This window comes from Tasmannia lanceolata, unplaced genomic scaffold, assembly GCF_043159265.1.
Source record: "Tasmannia lanceolata isolate RefF3 unplaced genomic scaffold, GAP_Taslan_0.1 ptg000018l, whole genome shotgun sequence".
In the NCBI taxonomy this organism is placed as follows: Eukaryota; Viridiplantae; Streptophyta; class Magnoliopsida; order Canellales; family Winteraceae; genus Tasmannia; species Tasmannia lanceolata.
In genome coordinates, this window is record NW_027518695.1 from 29,732,254 (window position 1) to 29,754,139 (window position 21,886).

A 21,886-nucleotide genomic window follows, 5' to 3' on the forward strand; every position below is an offset into this window, starting at 1 on the left:
TAATAGAGGGAGAAGGAGAGTGAGTGAGAGAGACAGGGAGAGGGGGAGGAGAGGATTAACTAGAAATCGCTTCTTTTTTGGTAGTTATAAATATGTAAATGGTAGCGATGCCACGACACCAAAAATATAGTTATTATTCATGTTTCTTGCCCAGCAATCTCTAAGGATTTGGGTGTTACTTTGGTAAATAAACATCACAACTAATCCAAAAAGTACATTCTTATGCTTAGGAATTGCATGAGGATCCCTTGCATATGGCATCTAAACACAGCCACAAGGTAACATGTATCCAAACAGAGCCCAGGGGTTTTATATATATCACGGTTCACATACCAATATATATCATTGTGACGTTAAAGGGGATTTGCCAGGACAATTGCAGAAAGGCATTTCATAGTCGACTTTTGTAGGTGAGAGCCCACTACATTGTTAAGTAATAGCAACTTCACTTTGGGCACAAAGGGACAAAACGTAACCAACCAACATAGAAATAGATAAGAAGGTTGTATGGTATATTCATCACATCTTTTGAAAGTATATTTAAGTAATCAAAATGATGTTGTGGCCCCATCCATCTTGTTTGGGATAGCCCAATAGTTTTTTTTTTTTTTTTTTTAATTTGTATCATCACATGCACAGTGGAGTGAGAGTGGATTTTGCTCCATGGCCAATTGATAGAAAGGCCTAGAAAATAAATGCTTTGGATTATCGAGTAAGTGGCCTCCAGTTGTACTTTTGTCCATTCATATTTTTTTTACACTAGTTAAATATGCACGTGAAGGTATGTATATCTTAGAAGAGGAAAGTGTTGGTGAACTTAAGCCCACCAAACTTATGGTGAACTTAAGCATCCAATCACATGGGGGCCTACTTTGTTAGGATGATCAAAAGCATTCATTTGAAAGGCTCTTGCATAGATGGGGTGTGTACCAAAAATCAGCTCCATAGTTGGTGAACTCACCAAACTTATGGTGAGCTTAAGCGCCCAATCACATGGGGGCCTACTTTGTTAGGATGATCCAAAGCATTCATTTGAAAGGCCATTGCATAGATGGGGTGTGTACCAAAAATCAGCTCCATAGGATCATCCTAACCCATCCATTTGTGGAGGCCAAAATTGACAGACATTGTTTGTCCACAAATCTGCCCATTTTTGTCCTCCACAAATGGAGGGGTTAGGATGATCTTATGGAGCTGATTTTTGGTAAACACCCTATCTATGATAAGGCCTTGCAAATGAATGGTTTGGATCACCACAGAAAATGTGGGACCCAAGTGATTTGGGAGCTTAAGCGCACCATAAGTTTGGTGAGCTTAAGCTCACCAACACTTTCCTCATCTTAGAATATGATTAGTATAGTAAGGTATAAATAAATTGTTTTTGTGAAAACCATCATTGTATCCACCAAGTAAAATGGAAAATAACATATTCAAATAAATCCTGCCATCAGTCACTTAAGACACCAATGACTGCATAATGCTTTTATGAAGGCCTTTCTTTGGTTTTCCAAAATAGTATGTTTAAAAAAAATTTCATTTGCCAATTTCCCACTTATCTGATTGAACCCAATTGAGAGTAAACGACCCTTTCATGGAAGTTTTGTAACCTCACTATATATGCATGTATTTTAAGATCCCGAAAAAAATCATATAATAACCATCTTAGACATGAAAAAACATATGTTTTCTCGCTGGGGATCCAGAAATAATATGAGGCTAACCATTTTCCTGAAATAGTGAAAACCATTCTCATAAAAATATAACAACCGAAGCCTTCTACAATGTAAAATATCAAATTACTCCACATTGCGACATACAATCATCTGTAAGGAAAAAAAAAAAACGTTGAATTAGTGGAACAAGTTGAAATTCTTTCCATGAAATGATAATTACACAAATCTTCTATTAATGTAAACGGCCACACAGTTATCCAGCTCATTGAAAATATTGAACAAATTGCTTTTGAAAGAACACTTCATTTTATTAAAATGGCACTAAAAAGCCCACCAGATAAAACATACCATAATTTCATCCCATCCTATCCCATGCCAATGGCCTATTCCTTATGGTTTTCTCTAATCAGAATCCCTCCTTGAGATCCACCCTGTGCTAAGTGATTGACCTCCAAGCAAGTCCCAACAGTTGTGGAAAACCAGCTCGAGCAGACCGGGAATTCCATTGGAATGGTTGTCATCACCTGATCGGAAACATAACCCAACTTTTGTAGGATGATAAACCTGGATATATCCCTGCATATAACCCTGGTAGAAAAATAACAGTTTGAATAGATCTGGAATTACACTGGAATGGTTGTTCTCACCTGACCGGAAACATTACCCAACTGTTGTAGGATGATAAACCTGATATATACCTGCATATAACCCAGAAAAATTCAGCACCTGCTTGGATTTTAAATGAAAATTTTCTGGGAATGTACTGAGAAAATTTATGTTACTAAAATGTTTTGGTCTCACATTCAGCATTTTCAAAATGAAACTCAATTAGATAACTATTAACACATCAATAAGAAACAAATCTAAAAATTACGCACATCTTGTAGTCGTTCCCTATACCTTGTTCTATTTATTGTATTTCACAAAATCGAAAACAAAGAGGTTACACGAAGGAATAAGGCAGGGAACCAGACCTCAGAGCTGGAATCCTCTCAGTCTACCAGAGAAAAAACCATAATAACCTGAAAAATCCAAGAGAAGTCAATTTTGAGAAGCTTTGAATAATGTAAGGAGATACCGTAACACTTTATACAAGGGCAGAGGGAAAAAAATATTTACCAATGACAACATAGGGAACTCAATACATTAAAAGGAAAGCATAATAAGAGGATATCTTCTCCCAAAAATCCTAGAAGGCCATGGTAATTAAATTTTCATTGCTAGCATATCGCTTGCAGTTTAACTCTCCTTATAACAAAGGAGATAAGGAGAAAATTGTGAAGGTCATCACCATTATATGCAAGGCCACACACGACAATTTTTTACAATACTAAAAAAGTAGAAAGATTAAGAATGGGAGAGAAATGTAGATAAGAAACAAATATAGCATAATAAGAGGATATCTGCTCCCAAAAGTCCTCAAAGACACTTTTTTTTTCAAAGAAGGTTTTTTTTTAATAAAGCTTGGTGATGCCTAACACGGAAATATGCCACTAAGCATTCAAAGGGACACCAAAGCACCCATCTAACAATTGAAGCATCTCAGCCTAAGAAGAACTAACTCCGTTACTCTATTAAAAGGGTGTTAACTCTATTAAAAGGGATTTCACAGATACCATTTTATTTCTTCACAATAAACTTCCTTGTTATATCAATAGAAGAAAACTGATACTGCCACCAATCATGCTTCCAGATATTTGGCCATACTCTAACAGAAAATACATAAAAGGCCGTGGCACTGTAATATGACGTGCACAATGAAGCGACCATAAACAGGCCACATGGGTTAGGTCCATCAACTTCCGTCCATTTATTACTTAATTTAATATAATATAACTTGCCATAAGATTAAGCTGGCACGTTAAATTAATCTAAAGCCTTAAACAGGATGCAGCTTAACCTTCATTCGATACAAGATCCAAGGTGTGAGCTTGTATAAACAGTAGAAACTAACTAAAAATATCAATTCCACGTGAAGAAACCATACCAAAAATCTGATGGTAGTATCAATCAGTATGATTTCTTTAAGATGCAAAAGTAGAATAATATATATATATATATATATATATATATATATATATATATATATATATATATAGAGAGAGAGAGAGAGAGAGAGAGAGAGAGAGAGAAAACGGTTCCTACACATATGTGTAGAGAGTTTTCTACACACTAGGTTGAAATACAGTGGGGGCCCACATTGTTTGGGTGATCCAAGCCATCCATTTTAAAGGCCCTCACATAGATAGGGTGTCTACAAAAAATCAGATCCATAGGATCATCCCAACCCTACGATTTGTGGAGGTAAAATGGATGTCTTTAAACCTTCACAAATTAGTCCATTTTTTACCTCCACAGTTCGAATGGTTAGGATGATCCTATGGATCTGATTTTTTGTGGACACCCTATCTATGTGAGGGCCTTAAAATGAATGGTTTGGATCACCCAAATAATGTGGCCCCCACTGTATTTTAAGCTAGTGTGTAGATAACTTATCTACACATATGTGTAAGAACCGTTTTCTCATATATATATATATGATAATGGTAGCCTATTTTATTGGAAAAAATACCGAGGTGGTCAAGATACAAAGCATATAAGAAGAAACAAAAAATTAAAAACAATTACATAGTAATTGCAATTAAAAATAATTACATAGAATAAAATATTATTCCTCACCAATTACATAGTAATAGATACAATGTAGAGATAAATATAGCAATGACATCAATTGCAAACCTAAACATGTCAATTCTTCAATAAGGAAGTACAGGTCCCTGGGGTGTGATACAAATATGCAAAATCCAAGCACATATAGTGGCCTCTCTCATCACCCCAGCGTGCCCAACCCTTGAACCCGGCTTGATAGCCTCCTTGACATGGTTACATGCATATCCCAATCTGACATTATGAGGTGAAAAAGGCGCAAAGATATGTTTCACTTGGCAGAACTTGATACTCTTATTTGCATATGGAAGATTAAGGCCTCTTTTGAAGCCACTGACTGAGTCATTTTTATACAATATACATGTACACATGATACCCAAAACACCATCTGTTCAACATCAAAATTTTCTTAGTAACACATGATGCCATTCGTTACATAAACAGGTTACCTGGTATCTGAATTTAAGAGTCGTCCCGCTTTGTCTGTGTCCATCTGATAGCAGGCAATGGTCGTTTCTGTGGAAATATAATGCAATTCAGAAGCATTTATTAACAACAAAATAAATAGGCAAACTTAACCAAAAATGCAAAAGCCAACAACCTAAATTGATATGCATCCAATAAATCCAAAACCGGGTATCAACAAAAAAAGGGAAAATGAATAAAAAGAAAGCTTTACCCACAATCCAATTACCTCTTCAATGTCCTCTTGCATTCAAAATCCAACCAAGCCGCACATCAATCATAGAATGTATTTTCAATCTGATAATCTTTCATTGTGTATATCATCTACCTTTAGGATAGAATGAACACACTGCTTTAGATTCAAGAAATATGCATCATTTTTATTCTTCAAAACAAATATAATAGAACTCATGTGAAGGGGGAAATTAAAAAAATAACAATAAATTCGACAAAACTCCACCAAATTTAGGGGGAAAATAGGCGAAGTAACATGAAAGTGGCCCAAAATTCCTTAAAGGCCTCACATTCATGAAACACCTTTCCGGATGATCAGAAGACCAAACAATCTAATCTATCTAAAAGCTTCAAAATGGAAACAGAAGTTATAATTTTTAGAAACTCAAAAATAAAATTTAGGAAATATGAAGAGGGCATGACAGATAGACACTTTTATTTTAATGGGACACAATGGGGCCTCTTGCCTACATACAAAGGCTTTGGAAGCATGCCTTAATCCCCCAACAGTCAGTATACTGATGGCTTCACATTGAATCCAATAATCAGTTTTCGACTCACAATTTGTGATCAAAGTCCAAAACAAACAGGACCTAAAAAGTGACAACATTTTTCCCATCACATTGAATCCAAGATTATTACAATTCAGAGGTAATGAATTTTCCACCTCATTCTGGACATCTTTTCCTAAAATGACATTATTTTCTTCATAAGAATGAAACAACTTCCCCCTAGAAAAATTAATTAGCTGAACATAATGAAGCCAAAAAAAAAAGAAGGAAAATAACAATTCACATAAATTTAGGATTCAGATAAAATAGAGGCGAAGAGTACTTTTCCACAAGAACTGCCTCATTATAGCCTCACACATGTCATATTTATGCAAAGTAATGCCTCTAATATAGCCAAAAAATAAACGGAAATTTAAACGGTGTTTTCGTACATTGACACCATTCACTCAGATCTAGGACGCTCTATAAAATTTTGTGGCTCCGCCTGGGACACGGTACAAAATAATTTCGCACATTAGGATTTGGATCCAATGGCATTGGATTGGATCCAGTTGTTATATCCAAACCTTATGATCTACAAATGATGCATATGATCTTAGCCCTTCAACAAAAAAAAAAAGGCTTTCTCAGGCATTATTCCAGAAAGTTTAGTTATTGAAATTTGCAGATCAAACATATAGAATATACGCCTGTTGTGGCGGAGGACGGTGGCTAAGAAGATGAAGATCGTTGATCACCACACTGTTCAGTTGATCCGGGAGAATGAGAAGGATGCATGGACCTGAGTAACATTTGTCAATATAAAAATGGACAGGGGGCGAACTTGCCAATTTCTCTGAATTAATGTTTAAATTTTCTATTGTTTGTGTTTTAGAAGAGGGATACATATCAATACAAAGTATACAAAAGTTACATTCCGAAGGTCTTTTGTTCATAGGAACTATGCCATGAGTACATACGACAACACTAAGGCTGCAAAAACCAGTCTTCAAAAAGAAGAAGACAATAAAAAGGACAATCAAACTATGCGAATGCTACGAATGTGAAAGAAGTGATAATGATTCTTTAAATTGATAATGGATGCAGTTGCAATACATCATGACACAATAGTACACTTTAATGTTATAAATAGAAAGAAAAGCATTTGTCAATTACTAATAGGTGAAATACTCACACTTGTATAGTGAAACAAAATCATCAATTGATGCATCACTGCTTTTGATTCTTGTTTCAAATTCGTTCGAAACCCAGGCTGGAGAATCAATTAAGGAATCACAAAAAAAAAACCATGTGAGACAACTGAAACATAGAGGACCATAAACAATACAACATACAAAATCCGTTATAATTTCCTATCAAGATTGCAATCTGAGTTGTGCCATTGAGGGCATAAGTCATCATCGTAGAAAAGTACCCTGCAAGAAGAAATAGATTTGTAAGGGGGCTTCGGCAAGCCATGCGGCATCACATATCTCAAAGGAAAGCGAAATCCCGAAAACCCTTCTTCTCCGCTTTTCATAGTATAAAACAGACGGGATAAAACCCTCTAGAACCTTTCCAATTTCTGAGCTAAAAGGTCAAAAACTGAGACGACACGCTTCCCTCGAATGAAAACGCGTGGCATGGTAAAGCAATACACGTGGTGAGATTTTTGTAAATATCTTAGGAGGCGTGAAATGGTGCAAATGCCTTTGCAAAATTGTACCTGATGGGAAGATTAACAAAGCAAAGGCAGGGGATTTTAGCAAAAGGAGCAGACGAACTTTCACATGATTTTCCCTTTTAGTAGTAAAAGGATTTAACCCATTTATTTACTTTAATGTATACTATTTTATATTTTCTTAAAAGAATAAGAGAAAAAGATACACAGCTCTGCATCCACCTCCACCCATAAAAAGAAAACCCACCCCTCCTAAAACCCTCTTCCATTTCTTTCCAGACCCTTCTCACAAAACCCTCTTTTCAGCTATGATTTTAGCCAAAACCCCAAGTCAGACAGAGGTAGGCTACCAAAAACAAAAACCCACCCCTCCAAAACCCTCTTCCATTTCGAAGCAAAATAAAAAAGCCCCACCCACAAAACCCTCTTTGGCACTGTGGACCCCGATCCAGAGAGAGAGGTGAGGGACGAGCCCCCAACACCCTTTGGATCATCCACGTATGAAAGAGAGCTATACCAAGGAACTCTCGAAACGGATGCCACCCTCATAGCATAGCACGAGTGGCGATACAAACTAGATACCTCTTGATCCAAGGATAAATCCTCAAACCAAGATGCACCTAAAATAACTCAGAGTCGCCATCCATGGATACGCCATGGAACCAAAACAAATGCTCTGTCTACAATGGATAACCAGCGATACAAAAGGTCCGTGTGTGATTACGAATGGGGAAGGTCCGAAGAGCACCCCAAATTCGTCCGAGTGCAAGCACTTGGTCTCTTATGCCATTTATTATTAACCTCGAAGAGTTTTGGGCAAAAATCATGTGAAATGGGAACAAATATCCCCGAGTGGACGGTTAACTACTCATGCATGACTCGGAGATGAAATAATAAGCATACACAACATAAATGACAGAAGTGTATCACCTAAGCATCGCTAGGTTATGTGTGAATGCCTAATGAGTGTCTAAGTTCTGGTGGGCAAACACATGCATGCTACAACTAAAGGTGTAAGGTCTGCGCATGAAAGTAAGAAAACATAGCAAAACACACAACATAACAAAACGACAAATCCTAAGACTCTAAACGATTTAGCCCGAGTCTTCGGATGGTCCAATGTTCATCCGAATAAGCCTACGTATCCCCACCTCCACGAGAATCAGAGCAACGTAGTTCTTCGCGCCTATTCTAAGCTAGGATGCCTAAGACACCTAGACCTCTATCCTATACTCGACCTAAAAGACCAGACTAGTTCTTAAAGCTTCTTGAGCGATCACTTAGATTTCAGTGAATTGTGGATTTTAGGACACCCTATATGCCCTAACTAAATGCATGTTAGCCCCAAGCTAATGCAGGTGGTTCCTACAACCTATGTGTAACTAGGCTGTATGCCCTAAGAAAAACAAAAGGTGGGCTAACGCATCCTATTCTAATCATCAGTCGGCGATGTGGATCGCCAATTGACCGGACGGAGGCGGTCCTATAACTCTAGGACAAACCCCTAGCTCTAAGTACACACAAGCACACAACAAATCAAAGACAAACCCCCTAATTCTTTAAGAAACTCTCTATCTAAGAGAAATTCCTAACTCTAGAAGAAGAGCTTTTTGAAAACACGATTTTAAAGAAAAAAGGGTTAAAGTATTTATTTACCAAGTTTGGCTGGAATTGGGACATGAATCCCGAGCTGGCGAGCTGCGCTACGTACCTCGTGGGAGATGATCAAGCCAACGTAGTTCGAAACACGAACTCTCCTAACTAAAACCTAACACTTCAAATGATTTAACAGTTTTAATATTTTTCAAATGCTTTTGATATTTTTAAAGTTTTCAAATATTTTTTGAGTTTCAAATTTCGAATGCTTCAAGAACTTTTGGATTTTTAGAATGTTTTCACCCTTTTGGTCAAAGACGTAAGGGAATACACAAAGCAAAACCCTAGGGACGAACCCTAGGGCTAACAGGGGAAACCCCTAAACCAGGTAAGCTAGCGCCAAAGACAAAGAAATGATCAAACCTTAATATAAAATTCACTCAATTGGTGCCCTTAGCCTTCTTAGTTACTAAGAGGGAGACGGTATTATCATCTCTAATAATACTATCAAGAGGACGGGTGAGTCAAAGACTCTCTGATAATACTAACTAAAAAGATAAATGAGTCAAAGACTCTCTAATAAGGACAAATGAGTCAAAGACTCTTTAAATAACACCAACTAAAGGATGAGTGAGTTAAAGACTCTCTAATAACTCCTCCAAAAGGACAAATGAGTCAACGACTCGCTACAAAGAAGGGGGGCTTTAACCTGAGGCTAAGGAAGCCTCCTAAAGAGAAAACTCTCTAAATGAGACAAGGCTCGCCTTCAAACAAGTGACTCTACAATTGAGGCAAGGCATGCCTCCTATGAGAAAACTCCCTACCAAATTAAGGTGACATCCCTAAGGGGCAGACTCTAAACAACAAGGCTCGTCTCTAAGGGAGGATCACCTTAAGGAGACAAAGCATGTCTCCTAGTGTAACTCATTATTGAGACCATAATGATCTCCTGAATGAAGGGCTCCTCTATCTAAAAGATATCTAAAAGACTGTATTTAATCTACTAAATAAAGAGGGGAGCACTACTTGGACTGAGTAAGTCCGCTAAGAATGGGCTTGGGCTAACGCCTTCATCGCCTCCCTCAATTTCTCTGTCGATCATGGCGATGATATTGCCACTGCACTGCTAGTCTTGAATGTTAAAACCATTTTCTAAAAGCCTTCGAATACCTTTCTTGAGCAGCACTGGAAGCCTCAACAGTCATATGGACTTCACTTGGATATTCAGAACACTATGGAGTTAAAATTGAACCTGCCGAAGGATAGCTCTCATTAAACCTGTTCCAGAAATCATGCCCACCATCCCTTTCAAATCTCACTGATTCTTTCCCTGCAAGCATATGAAATGCAAGGATACAGAGCGAAGATCGCAGGTTCGACCAAACATAGAAGGGAATGCCACTCTTCTGCTTGACCAACATTGATACAGAAACAAGCTCACGGTTTATTTTTCAAAAATGAGGAACATTCCAAACTAACCATCAAACACTGCCTCCCAATGCAATAGCTTAGTATTCTGCTTTAACCTGTCATTGCCATAGTAGCAAACCCGAGGAATGAAGCTAGCTTTACAGCTCAGCCAAATTTAATTTGCAGGGGGAGCTCAAACCACATAGAGATAGAATAAAGTGTAAAACCCTCCTCTAGACGATTATATTCACTGACAATTACCATAATTCAGTTGAACACACGCACACAAAAATTCCAAAATAACAATACACGTGAGAACAACTGACCATATCAACTCAATGGAAAATGACACTAAAAATCATTTCTAATAACCGGGCTTGGCTCCAAATGATGCTATAAGCTCCAAATTTCACAATCTGAGATGCACTGGAGTATAGAATACTCAAAGAAAATGAAATTCACTCAAATTATGGTGGAGATGAATATGCAACAATCATTCCCTTCCATCAGTAATTCTTTGAGATTAAACTTCATAGGCCAACATGGGGCCTACCTTCTATTCTATTCTTAAAAAAAAAAAAAAAAAAAACCTCCCAATTAATCAACATGCAATCTGACTAAACAACTCATGTAACTATCAGCATAAATAAGAACCAATTTACAGAGTTCATGTTGATACTATCACCATGCAAATCACAGGTAAAAGGGAGGGGGGAAGAAAATTACTTGAGTTGCTTGATACCTTACTTGGTGGATGCCAAAATTCAAAAATGGGATTGGTGCTGAACCTGATAGATGCCACAATTCTGAACTAATTAGCGCTGAACCCGGTGGCGGATCGATAGCCTGACTTTCCTCCTCTTTGCACTACCCTTATACAAGAGTTTGAATTCTCCCCCCAGCTTTGCCTCTCTTCGTACTCTTTCTCTTTTTTCTTTTTCTTCTTTTTAACTACTCTTAAACCCTCTCTGCAATTCCAACTTTCTATGAACGAGAATCTAGAAAAGCCCCTTCACGAACCTGGTCTAGAAATAGATGAAGAAATGAGGGGGATGAAAGAAGATGTAAGGGGGGTTTCGGTTAAAATGGAAGTTGGGACAGATCTAACGAGGTTTGAGGATTGAGGCCATGGGTTAGGGTTTCGATTGGGGAGTTGGATGGTGGGGTTGGAGATGATGATGGTGATGACGAGGGTGGAATCTGTTGGGATTAAATTATTGAAGGAGTTAGAGATGGGTTTTGATGGAAATGGAAAAAAATGGGGCTAATGTGGATGGAGAGGTAGCAATGGTGGAAAAAAAAAGAGCGTTCGGAGCTCCGGCAGCCTTGCCGGATTCAATGGAGTTGGCCGGAGTATGGCTTTTGACCGGGGGAAATGGAGAAGAAGATAAAGGTAAGGTGGTATGGATAAGGGAGATTGAAATGGAAAAAATAGAGGTGGGTTTGATGGGGGTTGCAAGCCCGGTTAGAGATGGTGGTGGGATTCGGCCGGAGAAGATGGAGTTGGGGAGACTTAAAAGGGGGTTTAATGGCTGAAAATGAGGATGAAGATGGAAGATAGAAATGAAAATGGGTTTGGGAGTGTGGAGGATGGAGGACCGGATTTAATGGGGTTTGTGATGGTCGAAAAGGGGTTTTCTCACCGGAGAAGATGGTGGTGGTGGTGAGAGATTGCAGAAATAGAGATGGGGTCTTGGCCATTGGGTTTTAGTGGTAGGGGTTGATGGCGGCTGCGATGGTTTTGCCGGATTCCGGCAAACCCACCGGAGAAGATGAGGTTTCGGCTGGAAAATGGGGTTTGTGAGATGGGTTTTAGTTTGGCAAAAAACAGAGAAGGTGATGGGGAGAAGAAGAAAGTGGAGGAGGTTATGGAGCTAGCCGGATTTCGGTCGGACAGGTCCGGATTCCGGTGGTAATGGCCGGGGGTTTGGCGGTTTGGGTGAAAATGGCAATGGAAATGGGTTTTGAGAAGGGATAGAAGAGGAAGAAGAAGAAGATGATGGAGAAGACAGAGAAGATGATTCGGCTGGAGCTCCGGCGGGAGTGACGTCAGAGGAGAGAATTCCCCAAACCCTCTCTCCCTATCACTGTGTTTTTTTTCTGTATTTTCTCCTCCTTTGCAAAAATCCCACCCCTAAAAACCTTAACCGATTGGGTTTTGTAGTGAGATATCATAAATACGACCCCCCCAAACCTTCCTTGGACAACCACCTCTAGTGCATTTTTATACTTTTCCTAACCTACAGGGGGTGCCTCGGGTAAGACAAGCCCAAGCAAAAATAAGATATAATTGCCCCCCTCCTTTTCCATGGACAACCAACCCTAGTGTATTTATAATTACTTTTTATACCAGCAGGGGGGACCAAGTAGAAAACAGGGGAAAAAAATCTTTGCAAAAAATATCTTCTCTCCCTTTGATCTTAACCCTTCATATCACCTTTTGATTCAAGGGTTAAGATCAAAGAAATCCTAACCACCTAGGAAGGAAGCTTCCTAAGATTCTCCCCAAACTAATTTTGTTACACACTAATCCGTATACCCCTTGGTTCTCCCTGGACAACCTATTACGAAAAATTTGAACTGGTTTTCCAGGTTCCACCGTACCCCTATTTCTGGCTAAATCGCCACCCTTATTCCTACACTACGCTACACCACAAACGTCGCCCGTTTGCTAGGCAAACAGCGACGGATTTGGACAAAATTTTACGAGAACTTTAGTGGGACCCTATCCTACTTAGGAACAAATTTGGGGCGCTAAAACACTAGTTTGATAGAGTTCCTGTCCTAACTGGGCTTATTAGGGTTCGGTCAAAATGGGGTGTCTACAGGCACCAATGATTTGATCCCAAACCCCAAATTAGACAGGAGTAGGCTACCCAAAAGAAAAAACCCAGGAAAAAAAACCACATTCTATTACCAAAGGAGACATTCTATTACAAAAGAAAAAACCCAACCCTCCAAAATCCTCCTTCATTTCGAAGCAAAATAAAAAAGCCCCACGCACAAAACCCTCTTTGGCAGCCATGATTTGAGCCCAAACCCCAAGTTAGATAGGGGTAGGCTACCCAAAAGAAAAAACCTAGGAAAAATAATATCCCAACCCACTAAAACCCTCTCCCACAAAAACCCTATTTTGCAGATATGATGTGAAAAATTACCTTATCCAACAAGAGATTGATTCGAAGGTGGGGAATCCTCTTCTTTAATGGCAGCTAAATCCGATTTTCGTGAGGAATGAGAGCAGCAAGGGTTTTGGAACCATGGGGACGAAAATAAAGTAGGGGAAGATAACAGGACTCTTGCAAATGGAAACGCATGGCTGGGAAAGGAAAGGTCCATATTACATGTGGTGGGACTTTTTACACTTGCCTTGAGGGGCGAAATGACAAAAATGCCCAGGAAAAATGGGACCGAACAGGAAGATTTACAAAGCAAGGGTATGTAATTTCAAAGAAAGACGCAGACGAACATTCATGCATTTTCCCTTTTAGTAGTAAAGGATTTACATATAAGAGCAACTCACCTCTAAAAGTTATATAAGACCTGCATACTTACATATTGTCATATATGTGTATGTATTGGGTAAAGATAGATATAGATGTACACTATGTAACAGGAAAAGTTGTGGCCATGACAAGCCTCTAGGTTGTTGAAAACCTTATAAATATAATTCTAGAAAGCTATTAAATACTTTATCAATGAAAATTCATTTATAAATATTTAATATATTAAATATGACACTACTAGAAATACATTCATTGGTTAATGACAACTATATCTTTTTACCGATGATCCATCACAATATATTTCATGGCAAAATATAGCAACAGATTTTGTGGCGGTTAAATATCTGTTACATTATATTTAGCTTGGGTTGTCAAAGGACCCAGACGGTCCGATGGATGGATCATCAGAATCCAAACCTTAATGGATGGGATTTGGGCATATCATGAAGATCCATGGACATATTTCGGATCCCCACCGTATGATTCAAAATATTTACATATTTTCTGAATGTTTTCCACAAATATCACAGATACCCTTGGATTATTTGCAATTAAAGCTATTATATGAGAGGTATTTCTGTTAAAAAACTTATAATTCATGAGATTTGTTTCACTTTCCCATCTTCAAATGACAACTCCTCCTTCCTCGATCCCTCTATTCGCCACTCACTCTTGCCGTAACCCTTGACGTTGCAGCAACCTCGCCCTAGCCACGCGGTTTTGAAGTTTAAGATTTTTACCTGAGTAATAGCTTTTCGGTTGACTGGACTGAGGGTCTTTCTTTTTGTTCAGATCTTCATATGTTGTTTTGGATTTTATCCCCTAGTGGACATTTTTTTTTTGTTTCAGATCTTCATCTCTGGTTTTGGTTTTTCCTACGTATTTTTTCCAATTTCATAATTAGAAGAGGACTAAAAGTTTCATTTATATTTATTTTCAAGTTTTTCATTCAAATACTCCAATATAAATGGTAAAAACAGAACTTGAAATGCTTCAGTAAAACTTGAAGTTGTCAATATCTGTTGTCTTTATAGTAACCTATTTAATATTCTACAATAATATTTTTTGGTTTCAATTTCACTCCCAATATAAATGGTAAAAACAGAACGTTCAATGCTTCAGTAAAACTTAAAGTAATCGAAGATTTGTTGTCTTTATCATAACCTATATAGTCCTCAATAATAACATTTTTGGGTTCCATTTTCACTCCATTGCTTTCTTAAAATAAAATTAATTTAAATCTATTGTCTTTTGAAACAACTTCATGACTCACTGTAGTTTGTATTTTTCTTTCTTTCTTTCGACTTACTACAATACTACTCACTTATTACCTTGGATAATAATGGTGTGGCTTGCTCGAGCTAATAGAAACCATAGCCCACTGTTTCCACTATACACGTAGCCACATCTGTGAAGGATAAGAAAGGAGCCAGAATCAAAAGGTTTCTACTTCTCCGCATGCTAGAAGTTTCTTTGAAATCAAACTCCATTTTGGAAGTATCAAGTTCCATTTCTTCTTTATATCGCTCAGCCATCACTACTATAGTGCCTCCACCCAAATTCTCATTTGGTATAGGAAGCTGATAAATTCTCATTGGTTATATAACAAGCTGATTCAACAGTAAAACTTGTTTCAAAGTGTAATATTGGATCATGGGAAAGTTAACTGTGTAATACATGCACAAGTTACCACATAAAAACTTCAAGTCTTCATTCGCAACTCCATCAACATATAATTATACCTTTTCTAGATTCTTCTTCAGCTTTTTGAACATGTAAATATAATATTTATAGTATGTTAAATACTTCATAAGGATGATTTCTCTAGTTTGAAGTGGAAAGTTAATGATGCGGACAAAAATACCAAGAAATGTTTGGTTCGTTGGCATGGAAGACATTTCTTATTTTCAACTTCTATTTTCGTCATTTTATTTGTAGCCTACTTTTTAGGCATCAAATCTTGTTCTTTTGGCTTGATTTTGGATATGATTACCTATCTAACGAGCCCAAGATCAAGCGATTTGGACATGATTTGAGAAAGTTATGAGCGTCTTCCCGATATGCTATATGCCTATTACGGGATTACTATTTTAGGTAAGTTTTAACTTTTATCTAGTTTACTTTAGATAGATAGATGAACGGTTGAGATTTATTACTTAGGTCTTAAGTTAGCTATTAGCATTTCTTTTACTTAAAAATAGATGTTATGAAAGAATTGTAAGGGACTTGTTTTGATTATTTATGAAAATTTGAATTTAGGCTTTTGAGTTATGTGAGAACCTGTGAGTATTTTCTAGTTTCGCTCTGAGAAACTGGACTTTGACTAGATCGAAGTAAAATCTCATCCCCTTTGACAGTGATCGAAGTAATCTATTCCTTACGATGGTGATCGAATGGACCCTTTTATTATTCTTTTTATCTATTTTGTTTCCGCTGTGACGCAACAAGGTAGTTCCGAGTTTCGGACCGCATCAATTGGTATCAGAGCAAATTCTTTTCTTGGGTTGAAGAAGAAATTTGGTAGTGATATTTGTGTGGATTCGCGATGGATACAGATTATCTTCGATCACTTCAAAGGAGATTTGTTGAATGCCAAGATTGGGAGGTTACACCAGAATTGAAATTATTTTAGTATTCCTTAGGGCAAGAAATCATAAATTGGGAGTCACCACCAATCTATGATGAATATTCAGCGTGGATTCGTGATCTATACGAAGTATCTTCTATCGCTTCAAAGGAAAGTTGTTGAATGCCAAGATTAGAGGTAACACCAAAATTGAAATAATTTTATTATTACTTATAGCAAGAAATCATAAATTGGGTGTCTCCACCAATCTATGATGAATATTCGGATGATGAATATTTAATCATTACTAAAAGGTTAGATAGTGAGTCGTTCGTTTTTTTATGGTGGCTAAGTGATTAGTGAATCACTTGAAGCAATAATTGATGTGCCCTATGGAATGTTGATTGTTGAAGCAAAAGAAATTGGATCTGATAATATATTATATGAACTAATGGAGATTAAAGAGATATGTGGGTGGAAAAATATTATATCGATTTCTTCATCCATTTACATTGATCTATTTTTATTCGATCCTTCATTGAAGCCTTTAGCAGATATTTATGAATTCAAGCATGTTCAAGATCAAGACATAATATATTTTCTTCTTTGGATTTGTGCAGTAAGATTTTATCCTTGAGAGTTTCAAATGATAAATATTCTTCAACACATCAAAGCTCAAGGACGAGTTTTTTTGAACCAGGAGTATGATGCAGACAAAAATCACTCTAAGAAACTTTCGGTTCATTGCCGTGGAAGACATTTCTTGTTTTTAACTTCTATTTTTGTCATTTTATTTGTAGCCAACTTGTTAGGCATGAAATCTTGTTCTTTTGGCTTGATTTTGGTATCATTAGAAAGGTTTTTCGATTACCTATCCAATGAGCCTAAGATCACGCGATTTGGACATGATTTGAGAAAATTATGGGTATTTTCTCGATATGGTATATGCCTTTTACGAGATTACTATCTTCGGCAAGTTATAACTGTTATTTAGTTTATTTTAAATAGATAGATGAATGTTGAGATTTATTACTTATGTCTTAAGTTAGTTATTGGGGTTTCTTTTACTTATAAATAGATGTTATGAAAGAATTGTAAGGGACTTCTTTTTATTATTGAATGAAAATTTGCCTTTAGGCCTTTGAATTCTGTAATGACTTGTGAGTATTTTCTAGTTTCGCTCTGAGAAACACGATTTCAATGGGATCGAAGTAAAATCTCATCCCCTTCGATGTTGATCGAAGTAATCTATTCCCTATGACGGTGATCGAAGGGCCCCTTTTATTCTTCTTTTTATCTATTTGGTTTCCACTGCGATGCAACAAGGTAGCTCCAGATTTCATACTACATCAGTTATTCCTTCTTCCAGGAAGCAAGGGAGAGCTTGGCCTGTAGTTAAAGAATTTCTACTCATTGAATATGTATCACTGATCGTTTTTTGCTCAACATTTAATAGTATTTGCTCAACCCTTTCGTCTCTTTAATTTCTTGTAATTCCTCAAGTTTTAGGTACAAAATTGATAGAGATGTAGCATTCCCATTTTGATTAGTGGAAATTTTATCTGATTCGTCCTGTTTTTTCTCCCTCTTCATTGGAGGGTTTTCCACGTAATTCTTTTGTGTTCTTTTATGTGATTGCTCTCTTGATTGTTTGATTCTTTAATTCACATATGGTTTTGCTTCGGAATTTTAGTGGTTTTTCTTCTGTCAAAAACTGAAATCCCAAAGGGCAACCCAAGAGGGGGTGAATTGGGTTATTTAAAATTTTCTTCTAAAAGCTACAAGGAGTGTGAGATTTAAATCGAGATTATGCTAACCCTTATTCAAGATGATATTTCAAGTTAAGGAAAGAAATTACCAAACACTGTAGAGAAGAGGGGAAGAGTAAAGAGATCACTCGGAGATTTTTATAGTGGTTCGGTCACAAACGGACCTACTCCACTACCCAAGTACTTTGTCTTTTCCTTGGGATTTATCTTCACTATGTTGAGATTTCACGCGCCAAATCTCCTGGCTTTTACAATCAAATCCACCTCCAAGGGAACAAACCCTCTTCGCAATAACCGCCTCCAAGGAATCAACCCTCTTCGCACACCGCCTCAAAGGGGTCAACTCCTCTTTGCAAATACAAGAAAGAAAAGGAAAAATGAAAGCTCACAAGCCTCTAAATAGGCAAATACAAATCTCTCAAGCTCACAACAACTCCAAATGATTGCAAATCAAAGTCCTAAGGAGTCCTCTTGACAAGAAGTGAATGCAAGAATGAATGCTTCAAGAGGAAGAATAAGAATCCTTTTGATTTCAAGAGAAAAAGCTCTAGGGTTTTCAAAATGATTGTTCAAAAGGTTCTTTGGATGGTCTTGAATGAGGTTTAAATAGCCCAAGTGTTTTTATGACCGTTTGGGAGCAATACTGTAAATATTTGGCCAAGAAAAAGTAAACTGCGCAAGCCCCAATGGCTCATTTGCCAGATCGGGGCGGTCGCCCGCCCTTATCAGGCGCTCATTTTTAATTTTGAATTTTGAATCGCCGCGGTCGTCCTCCGAAGGCTTCCTGTTTGTTTTATTTTTTTTCATTCAAAACCTATACGCAGTCGACCGAACCAGTGGCGTTCGACCGTAAAGACCTTCCTGAATTGCTCCAATAAATCCAGGAGCATATCCGCAATCGACCGGATTGGCCTCGGTCGACCGGCCCGCTTTTGAAAGGTAATTGCTGGAATTCCAGCAACCCTTCCGCGGTCGACCTAGGTACCCTGGTCGACCGGCCCTGCTTTGAAATTTAGTTTTACAATTTAAAACTATGGGGCAGTGGGCAGTCTTTGGGCTTTTGTCCTATGTTTTCAAATACTTTATAAGTTTGTCAAAATATGTTTTAAGGGGTTTTGAAAACATAAATACATGCAAATGACTCAATGTGAAGACGACTCTATTACACACTACATGAACCTTGAGTCTTCTTGGGTCTTTGTCTTCTAGGCACTTGCATGAGATGTTCACTTGGAAGAGTCTTCTATCTTGCTTTTGTGCATGTGGTTTCTTTAAGTCTTCAATGCTTGTAGGATGACCACCAAGGCTTAGCTTACTCTAGGTTGAGCCCTTCTTCTCTTTGCTTCTAGTGATGACTTCAATGATTCCTGTCTTGATAACAACACTAGAGGAACCATTAGTAATCTACTATCAATTTGGGTTTGTTGATCATCAAAATATGAATGGGTTGCACCCTTGGGCTTACATTCTCCCCTTTTTTTATGATGACAAATTCAAATTGATTATGGGGTGGAGGCTCCCCGTAAATATGATACATATGTAATTTTATGTCTCCCCCTCATTATATGCTTATCATAAATGATGATTAATCATGATTTGTACTATACTTGCATGTATATCTATTAACGCACAAGATAAGTATAAGTAGTTAATTCAAGCATAGAGAAATTACAAATTTGGTTCATGATCCAAATAATCAAATTAAAGCATAGTCATGAACATACTAACCATAATCAAGATGTCATATTTCTCCCCCTTTTGTTACATAAAAAAGAGTGAGGAGAGAGAGTCTCTATAGATAGCACAAGATTCCCCCCCTTTTTTTGTTAGGAGTTCACTTTTAACTCCCCCTATCTAACTATGGATATGCCTATGCCTATATATATACCAAAATAGCATCCAAATAGGCATGCTCATGAACTAGATGTAGGCATTTGCCAAAATTTTAAGTGTCTTAATTAGAGATGATAGTACCGTCTCCCTCTTAGTAAGTAAGAAGGCTAAGGGCACCAATTGAGTGAATTTTATATTAAAGTTTGACATCTAGTCATGCATCCAATAGCAAGCATACAATCAAGTACATATAGTAGATATAGATAATCATATAAGCAACAATTCATTCAAATTCTTTCACTTGATCAAGTGTCCACATATTTAAACCACTTCTAAAATCGCAAAATCTTTCCTCACTTAGTGGTTTGGTAAAAATATCCGCAAGTTAATCATTTGTATTAATATAAGAGATAATGATGTCTTCCTTTTGTGAATGATCTCTTAAAAAATAATGTCTTATATCAATATGCTTAGTTCGGGAATGTTGAATTGGGTTCTTGGTTTGAATGATTGCACTAGTGTTGTCACAGTGGATTGGAACACATTTAAACTTTAAATCATAATCTTCCAAGGTGTTCTTCATCCATAAGACTTGTGCACAACAAGCTCCTACAGCAATGTACTCTGCTTCTGTGGTAGACAGGGCAACAGAGTTCTGTTTCTTACTAAACCAAGACACCAAGGATCTCCCTAGAAACTGACAAGTGCCACTAGTGCTCTTCCTATCAATTCTACATCCGACAAAGTCAGCATCGGAGTATCCTACTAGGTCGAAAGAATTTGACCTTCCATACCACAGATCTAGACCGGGAGTGCCTCTCAAATATTTGAATATCTTTTTTACAGAGAGCAAATGAGATTCTCTTGGGTCTGACTGAAATCTAGCACATAGGCAAACACTAAACATGATATCTTGTCGGCTAGCAGTCAGATAGAGAAGACTCCCTATCATTCCCCTATACTTTTTCTGATCAACCTTTGGTTCAATGACCTCTACTGCTAATTTTGAAGATGTGCTCATAGGAGTGGACTTTGGAGGAGAGCTTTCCATTCCAAATTTTTTTAGCAGTTCTTTTGTATATTTTTCTTGGTTTATGAAGATTCCATTTGCCAATTGATGAATTTGTAGACCAAGAAAATATTTAAGTTCTCCCATCATGCTCATTTCAAACTTATTTTGCATGCATCTGGAGAATTCTTCACATATACTGACCCAAAGATGGTGCCATCTACATAGATTTGGACTATGAGTATGTCTTCACCCTTCATTTTGATAATCTTATCGACTTTTTCCATTTCAAATCCTTTGCCTAATAGAAATGAACTAAGCCTTTCATACCAAGCTCTAAAGCTTGCTTCAATCCATATAGGACTTTGTCCAATCTAAAGACATGATCCGGGTGCTTGAAGTCTTCAAATCTAGGAGGTTGCTCAACATATACCTCCTCCATAATATATCCATTTAGAAATGTACTCTTGACATCCATTTGATGTAATTTGAAATCTCTATAACATACATATGCAAGAAGCATTTTAATGGACTCCAACCGGGCTACAAGGGCAAAAGTCTCATCATAATCAATCATTTCTTCTTGGTTGTAACCTTGGGCGACTAAATGGGCTTTATTTATTTGGATATCACCATTTTCATCCAATTTGTTTCCATAAACCATCTAGTTCCAATCACGGGATGATATTTTGGCCTAGGAACCAATTGCCATACTCTATTTCTTTCAAATTGATTTAATTCTTCTTACATAGCAATCATCCAAAATTCATCCTTTTCTGCTTCAACAATAGACTTAGGTTCAATTTCTGAGATGAATGCTAGATGACCACACACAGTCCTAAAATGAGACATAGTCTTAACTCCTTGTGAGGCTTCACCAATAATTTGAGTAGAGGAGTGGCTTGCAATAATTCTTTTCCCTTTTGGATCCTCTTCCTCATTCCCTCTCTCTTCAATTGACTCACCTTCAATGCTAAGATTTTCCA

The 21,886-nt window shown here is 37.4% G+C and overlaps 1 long non-coding RNA gene and 1 pseudogene across 2 annotated transcripts; both read right to left on the reverse strand.

The window, feature by feature from the left end:
- Positions 1–1,826: 1,826 nt before the first annotated feature.
- Positions 1,827–13,527, reverse strand: LOC143851691 (uncharacterized). 2 transcript variants are annotated; one of them, XR_013236462.1, is made up of 7 exons: positions 13,376–13,527; positions 6,726–6,803; positions 5,035–5,133; positions 4,790–4,856; positions 2,648–2,695; positions 2,321–2,371; positions 1,827–2,197 (listed from the first exon to the last, which is right to left on the reverse strand). It is a non-coding gene; the product is annotated as an uncharacterized LOC143851691 (long non-coding RNA). The 2 variants fall into 2 exon arrangements; XR_013236461.1 differs by having other exon boundaries at positions 1,827–2,371.
- A 6,749-nt stretch (positions 13,528–20,276) lies between these two features.
- Positions 20,277–20,942, reverse strand: LOC143850266 (secreted RxLR effector protein 161 pseudogene; annotated as a pseudogene).
- Between the last annotated feature and the right edge of the window lie 944 nt (positions 20,943–21,886).